Consider the following 8,560-nt stretch of genomic DNA (forward strand, 5'->3'; position numbering starts at 1 on the left):
CTGATGCAATAACCAGGAGACTGCTCTCTAGTTAACGTTCCACTGTTGTTTACTTGAAGAATCCAGCATTACATAGCAGAGTGAAAACTGTAAAAAAACAAAGTTCAACTATTTTTAATTTTAAGTTTAGCTTCACATAAAGTCTGATGAATTAACCTATCTAAACACATGAATAAAAACGATCTTTTTAACCTATTTATTACATTTTCTTTCTACTATAAACTTAACTTAAACTATCAATTATTTAACATAACAATGACTTTTACTTACGACTTTGCTTCTAGCATCGTTCACAGTCAGGAATTCTTTTCCATTTTCAGCAGATAGAAACCGAATGTGGAGTAACCGAATACAATGCAGGAAGTAGTAAGGAAACTACAGGAAACAGTGTCAAAATAAAAGGTCCTATTCTTTCTCAACTTTTCATCATAAAAGTCTGTATATAAATCGCCTCAATGGCGACACAGGGAATGTATTCATCATTATTTATATTTTTTGGGGCCTTATAGCATCTCAGCCTGCTGGACACTGGATGTGCCAGCTGGTTTTAATTTTTAAACAGAATGTAACTGCTCTGTCATATGAACTAGCTACTGTTTAATGCTAGGTTAAAATCAGTTTTACAAGACTCATACATTTAAGAATTAGATTTTGATGCATATATTTAATTTTGGTGTTCCCCTCATAGTCTAACCGCCCCCAAAAAATAATTTAAAAATATATTCAAAAAATAAACCTAAGTACAGTAATCAAGTAAATATACTTCATAACTGTCCACTGTTTACTGTACTAAGATGCTTTTCAGTGTTCTTCCTCTTTCCATACAATGCTAAAATTAGGCAGGCTACAAAATCAGTATAAAGCAATACATGAATAGGAACTACCTATTGATTGATTTTTCAACCAATAGGTAGTTCATTTAATTATTTCGACAGGTGGAGTTTCCCTCTTTTGAAACATATACTGCTTTCTACTTTTAATTACATCACAACCAACAAACACATTAACACAGGTTTTATTTGGTCACTTGTATTTTGCATAAAATTTGTCATATTTTCCATTACTTTAAAATGTTTCAAGGGTTGTGGTAAATTATGTAAACTTGTATATGTCATGATTTTTATCTAAGGTCTGACCCCAAGATGCAGAAGACCAAACAGAGAGACCAGAAAAAGTTTAACAGGTTTATTAAAAATATGGTGATGACTCAAGTACTGCTCAGAGTAGAATGAAAGGAGTCCTGTGTTGCTCTGAACACTGCTTCACGGGAACTGGAAGGTGAGGGGAAGACACTGCGGTTAGTTCAGGCTCAGTGGGAAATTTGAATCTTAGGTTTTAGAGTTGGAGGAAAAGATTGCAGACTCACTTCTCCAGGGAAAGGTATCCTTTAAGGTATCCGGACTGTGAGGATAGAACCAGAGATTGTCTTGTTGGGTGATGGGTGGACCCCTTGCTCACACTGGCTCCGGTGCGGTTACCGAGCTGACGGAGACCACAACTCCCGCACACCCCCTCTCACACCGCCCTTTTGACTACGGTGCGGTGCGGCTCCGGCAACAGGTCCGGAGATTTAACTCGCGAGAACAGAAGTTCACTTGAGTTCAAGTAACTTCACGCGATAACATGGCACAAATAAGAATATTTGCGAGAGCTTGTTGCGGAAGGCTCCGGCACGCCGCAAGGATAGCTTTCTTGCTGAATTTTTTGCAGCGCCGGAATGTCTCGGTAACCGCAGCCGGACAGCTCAGCAGCCGGTGAGAGAGGTTTACGTCTTTTTAATGACTTGGAATCACTGCAGCGCCGCACCCACCGCACCGCAACGGTAAGACCGGAGTCGGTGTGAGCCGGGGGGGGACTGGGTTACTCAGACTGCGGTTGTTCCCGGGTGAATGGAGAAGCTGACTGCCACTCAGATTTCCTACAGTACTTGAACGGGCTTTAGTGCTGAAGAAATCTTTGCTTAGTGTGAAGCTCAAATGACCTCTTGGGGAAAGTTGATCCAAACTTCCTGTTTGGAGTGAACGGAGAAGCTGACTGCCACCCTGATTTCCTGCTGTACTTGAATGGGCTGCGGTGCTGATGAAACCTTTGCTTGTTGTGAAGCTCAAACGACCTCTTGGGGAAAGTGGGTCCAAACTTCCTGTTTGGGACCCCAGCTCAGTTAGAAGCTCAGAACCTCTTGGGGAAAGTGGGTCCAAACTTCCTGTTTGGAACCCTAGCTCAGTTAGAAGCTCAGTTGAACCTTCCAGAGAGAGAAGGACCAAACAAATCCAGTTTGCAGGATGACTTCCTGCCGAGAAGCAAAGACAAAAACAAAGTTAGGACTCAGTTTGACAAAAACTCAATTTGACTCAGAAAAACTCAGCTTGACTAGAGAATCCAAAACTGGCAAACAAAAACTCAGGTTAGACTCTGCTAAACTAAGCATGGCTAGAGTGCCCTGTATTGGCAAACACTCTGGCGTCGAGGTAGTGGCAGTCAGCAGCTTAAGAGCACTCCACAGGTAATGAGGCAATGAGCTGCAGGTGTGCAGGGAGAACCAATGAGGACGGGGCACCACCTGGTGGAGGAGGAAAGGAAACACAAAAACAGTCCACACAAACTGGATTCCTGACAGTAAAGTGCTTTATTAAGTCCAAGAATCCTAAAGCTGTTTAAATTAAATTCAGTCATTCATGCACACATTCACACATCTATTGTGCTAAGCTACATTGTAGTTACAGCTTACAAGGGGCTTTGTGTCAGAGGGGAGATTAGCCTGGGTGCCAGTCCAAACTTAGTCCCGCCCACAAGGTTTGAGTTCGGGGAAGTTCGGTCTGGCTCTGCTCCATAGTAGCGCGAGTATTGAAGCCCACTGTCAGGCGATCCAATCAAATTGTCAGGGCAAGCTTTATACGATGATGGACAGATGATCAAGAGTAACGTTATCAACCACGTGACCAAAACGCGCTTGGGTGAAACAATAATGGCTGCCGCTGGAGAGTTTTGGTGAGTAGATTCTGCTATTAGGTCTGTTCTAGAAGAATTCGACAGCAAATTAATTTTAAAAGAGGAACAGAGAAACGCGATCAAGGCTCATCTTCTTATTCTAGGCGTGCAACTGCACGCTTTGATTTTTGTGGACAACAACTATGCCTCGCTTAAGATACGTCACGCACTCCGTTGCTCTTATTGGTTGTAGGTCTATCCAATTGAGTGCAGAGGCATTTTTTTCCTGGTTCGTTCAAAACACGCCCCATAATCACAGCTCTATGGAGCAGTATCAGACTCATATTCTGACTAGAATTGAGTCGGACTACGTCAGGCTAAGGGGAGATAGCCGTAAAACAAACAAACCACCATCACAAGGAAATGCAGATGAAGTTCCTTCCATCAGGGACTCGATTGAACATTCCAGTGTTAATAAAAATATTTAATTACTGACATACACATTTATTTTCAAATGCAAATATAAATTTCTGACAAACTTTTTTAAAAATAACAGTTATTATATATACCAATCCATAAAAGATGAGTTAACCTATTGCCATCTCCTTCAAATAGTGTTTAAAAAAAGGATTGAAGAAAATGCAAGCCAGATAAAAAGCTGACCTGATGTGTTAAAATGCTTAGAGTAATAAAGTTTCACTCTGAAAAGAGAATATGCGTATATCGTTAAAATCTTTGCTGAAGATATTTATTTTCTCACCTGGAAAAGTGGCTCATTACCACAGAGTACCACTTTCAATGGCTGCAGCAGAAATGTTGTCATCTGTATTTGCCTGTGTAATTACTGAAACACAAAAGCTGCTATTTCAACAAAATGGATTCAGAGAGCTCTCCACATGAATGAACACATGAATAAATATGAAGTCATCTTCATGAGTGACCTCTACTAAAAGGAGAAGCTGAGCGATGAGGAAGGTAGAAGTTGAGCTTCAACGACTGTGCTGGTGAAGATAGGGGGTGGGGAATGGCTAAATGAAGCAAGATGGAATAAAAGCAAAGACCTTAACATAGTTCATAAAGGGTCAGGGCATAATTTTCTCACAGAAATGACTACTCAACGGGTGGGCGCAGAAATGCATTTAGCAGCGCTTAAAATTTTAATTTAGCCATGAAAGAGCACTTTTCTTTTTTTTCTCTCCTTTCTCATCTCTCTTTTTCCTCTCATTTGTTATTACTACACATTAACAACCTTCATTTTGATCAAAATACAAAAGAGCTGAAATTCCCATTAGGCCTTTTAAACATTTTTCACAGAATGTTTTTCTTCATATCTTTTTAATAAGATGTGAGCATGAAAAGAGAAAGCTTTGTGATGGGGTTTTATCTTTATGTTAATCAAATTGGCCCACTATGTATGTTGTTCAACGTTTTTTTTCTTTTTCTTTTTCTGATAAAACACTGTACTGTGAAAACAATTAAAATGGATTTTTTTTAGCAGCTGTGTTTTGTGCTACTTAGGAGCTTAAAAGTGGTGCCATTTTCATATTTTTCATACTTGTAAATTTTTGCAAGGCTTTAGAGTGATAGGAGACAAAAAAAGAGAAAAAGGCTTTAAAGATAGATAATGCTGTAAGATAAGATATTGAAAATAAGAACAAGTTTATCAAAGTCATTGTACTACCTCAAAAAAAATGGATCAATGCATTTTTTAATAGATTTTAAAGTCTCTGAACACAGAACAATTTAAAAACTCCCTCATAACATATCTCCTAAACTTATCAAGATTATTATCCTCGACCACAAGGCAACTAGACTTTCACTCAGTTTTTCTGAAAAAACAAACTTTGTTGTATGCAGGCACTAGGAGGCTTTTGCTCTTAAGCACATGCCAAGTCAGATGGAAATCAGTGATTCACTCTTCATTCTCCAGGGTCAGTTGAGTCTGTTGTTTTGTACAAGTTTTGTGTTTGTATAATGGTGAGAGTTGTATATATTTTGGAGCTGAAACCACAATCTTCTCCCCCTGTTCAATGATGGCGATTCTTTTAACAAATGAATTAAATGCTTTAATTCACTCTTCTTTTAAACCACCTAAGACTTTGGTCATCATGACCAGGATGTAAAATAATTTCTACAACCAAATCCTGATTTGTCTCCCTCTGGTAACTTTAAAGATAATTGAAACAAGAGATTTTATTAAAAAAACTTTGGGACGTAACTCAAAGGTAAAGTAAATGATTGTTATTTCAACCGTTGCGCATATTAGCTGCGACATACAGTATGAATCAAGATGCTATGACAGAAAACCTTTGATTGAAAGTTTACCATCAATATATGATTGGCCAACTTTACGTGTACAAGCTGATGTTTAACTAACTGGCCTGCATAAGACAACAAAAAAAAAGAAAAGATTTTAATACAGGATTTTTTTTAAAAATATGAATTTTCTTACATTTGGGACAATATTTTCTGATAAAGAGTACATTTATATAAATGTTTAAGCCAGAATTATTTGATATTTAAATATGACGTCCCTACAACTTTAACACTGTTACAGTCGTAGGGAATTATTTACAGTTGGGTAAAAACAATCACTTGTGGGGGTGCTTAGAACTAAATAATCAATTAAAAAAAGAGATTGTGAATTTGAAAATAGTATTTACAAGATATAACAAATTTGGATATGATGTAAATAACTAACATCAGATATCATTTTGGATGTGAAAGCAGTTTTCCAGTTTTAGGTATGTAGATTATTTTTTGAAGGCGCAATGCTTAAATGGGTCTTAGGTTACATTCACATCGCAAGTCTTTATACTCAATACATTTTTTGCAGAAATATATACTTTTTTCTGCATGGTCATTATGATTAACACCAAAATGCAACCACCATCGGACTCCAGTCTGAATGGTTTACAGCCCAAACTAGACCCATTTAAACAGAAGTGTGAATCACACCGTTTACAGAGGTAATAACACATGTTGGCTTCTCTGTGTTATTATTATATGTTTTTTTTTTCTTTTTAAATAGGAGCCGACAATATTGCAGAAAACAGTAATGTTGCATTCACCTTAATTTCCACAAGCACTGGAGGGAGTTCACAGGTATACATTTTAGTTGAACTGTGCTTTCAGCGTGGATGGCATCTACGAATAAGAGAAGCTGTCACCCCATCCAAATGAAAAAACTCAGCAAATACCCAGACTGAATGGTTAGTACTGTGTTAGTCCAGGTTTTTGCAGTTAAAATGAGCATCTGTGCTAATTTTGTTTTAGACATATTAACAATTATTTTCTAGGTCATCAAGAGCTCATATCCCAGCATTAAGCTCCAAATTGAACCAGCGAATTAGTTTTACTTTAGCGCACATTTGTGCAGGTAAAAACTTTTTGCGCTGCTTTTTCATTTTTTAAAAGATTTTTATTTTTTCAGCCAAGGACATCACCATCTAATATAATAATATAATATGGCACTGTTTTAGAATATAAAGTTGTTGCACTACATTATATGGTATTCCTGTGTTGGCATTGAATATAAGAGTGGGCATGTTTACCTCACTGTTGGTGTATTGATTGTTTAACAATATTCTTAGTAGTTATTCAACTTTCCAGATCTTACAATTTGGATCTGCCGTTACCCATGGCAACCTCATAGCCTGTCAAGATCTTGCGCTTGGTTTTTCAAAAATAAAAGAATAGGTTAAACTTAACATTACAGACTGCAGCTAAATTGTTCACTGTGCACAACGTTTGAATCAGCTTGGGATGCCATCAAAGCAGTGGAGGGAAAGCAGGTTTAGTGAAACAATCAAGGAAACAACTTGAGTCTTCAGTCATGAAAGAAGCACTACCCTTTCACTGATGTCTTACACCTCTTTAAATGGGTAGATACATTTTTGTGTCTCTCTGGGTTAGATCAGACTAAAATTTGTTAGCATTATGAATTGATGCGTTTATAATAATAATATAATAGCAGTTGCTATGTAGTTTCAACGAAAATTAGATATAATGAAATTTAGGATCCTATTCATAATATCAGAGTATTGTGAACACTTTTAATAAAAAAATATTCTTGCTGTCATTATAATACATCACTATGATCATATGACAAAATACTTTGTGGTTACACTGAAATGTGAGCTTGTGAGTGCAGGTGCCTGCCTACTCATTAGCTGCCACAGTCTATTCACCTTCAAAAAGGGCTATGACTGACAGTCAAGACATTTGGACGTCTTGTTAGAACATTGTGGGAGATTGAGGGGGGGGGGGGGAATTATACTTTATTTTATAACACAGTAGTAGACAGCCTTCCCGCACACATTACATCAAAAACCTGTTTGTTATTGTTATCATAATATAACAGCCTGTGAAGACAAGGGAAATAGAACCTTTATCTAATTTTGTGTACCAACTGTGTATGCTAATACATTTAGTTTACTATGGAGAAATGTAAGCTCTGTAGGACAGAAATGTTAATTTAAGGGACAAATGATTCCCCACTGACTGATGTAAAATATTTAACCCATTTTAAAGTAATTTCAGGGGAGTTGGGTTATTTTTTTAGGGACTCTGGTTATTTATGTGAAATCAATGGCCTGGATAAAAAGTATTTTCCATATTCAATCAACCCAACATGACATGCTCCTCCATAAAAATGTCAGGATTTTCATCTTCCACATGTCTTCCCTTTTTTATATGAAGGTGAAAACAATTTTCAAATTAGACCAAATTATTTGTCTACTCTAAAGCTGGCCACGAGGTATCCTGCTAATCACACTGCCCGTCACTCACTTCCAGACATAGAGAAACATCCTTGTCCTCCGTCTTAAGTCTGAGTGTCACTTCAGGATTCCCAAGGTTAGCTTAGGCCAGGGGTCAGCAACCCAAACTGTTCAAAGACACATATTGGACCAAGGAAACAAAAAAATAAAACATGTCTGTTTTGCGCTGCAAAAATGTAAAAGTCCTATATAAGCCTCATATGGCAATACAAGCTCTAAGAGTATTAGCCCACTATATATATATTGAAATATAAATTTGTGTGTGTGTGTATGTGTACAGTCAAGTTTTCATTCTTTTTTTTTTTTTGCTTTAAACTATGTAAATAGTTCTATGTTAAAACAACCATTTGGAAATTACTCACTCTCATTTTTTTCCTTTTTATTCTTTTTAGCTTGAAACAAACATGACGGAGTAAGGCCAAGGCATCCAGAACTTACCCATATGTCCTGTCATTGGCTGATGATAATCAACATGCAATGCAGGTCTGCCATCATATAATGACATTAATTTGAACAGTTTCACAATGAATTCAACTGCTACCTTTTGTAGTAAGAGTATTAAGTAGTAATACATTTCAAGCTGGTGCATTGTAAAAGGTCTTATTTTACCTAACCCATATAAAGCATTTCTTTTGTTATGAATTTGCAATAGAAAAGTGTTATATATATATATATATATATATATATATATATATATATATATATATATATATATATATATATATATATATATATATATATATATATATGATTAGTCTATTTTTCCTAAGTAGTGTACTGTGATATGTTAGAATTATTCTGGTAAATATAAGGATAGATTAATAAAGAAACTTGATGTAGCTGGTTACACA

The sequence above is a fragment of the Cyprinodon tularosa genome, unplaced genomic scaffold (genome assembly GCF_016077235.1).
Source record: "Cyprinodon tularosa strain WSP-4 unplaced genomic scaffold, ASM1607723v1 ctg899, whole genome shotgun sequence".
NCBI lineage: Eukaryota > Metazoa > Chordata > Actinopteri > Cyprinodontiformes > Cyprinodontidae > Cyprinodon > Cyprinodon tularosa.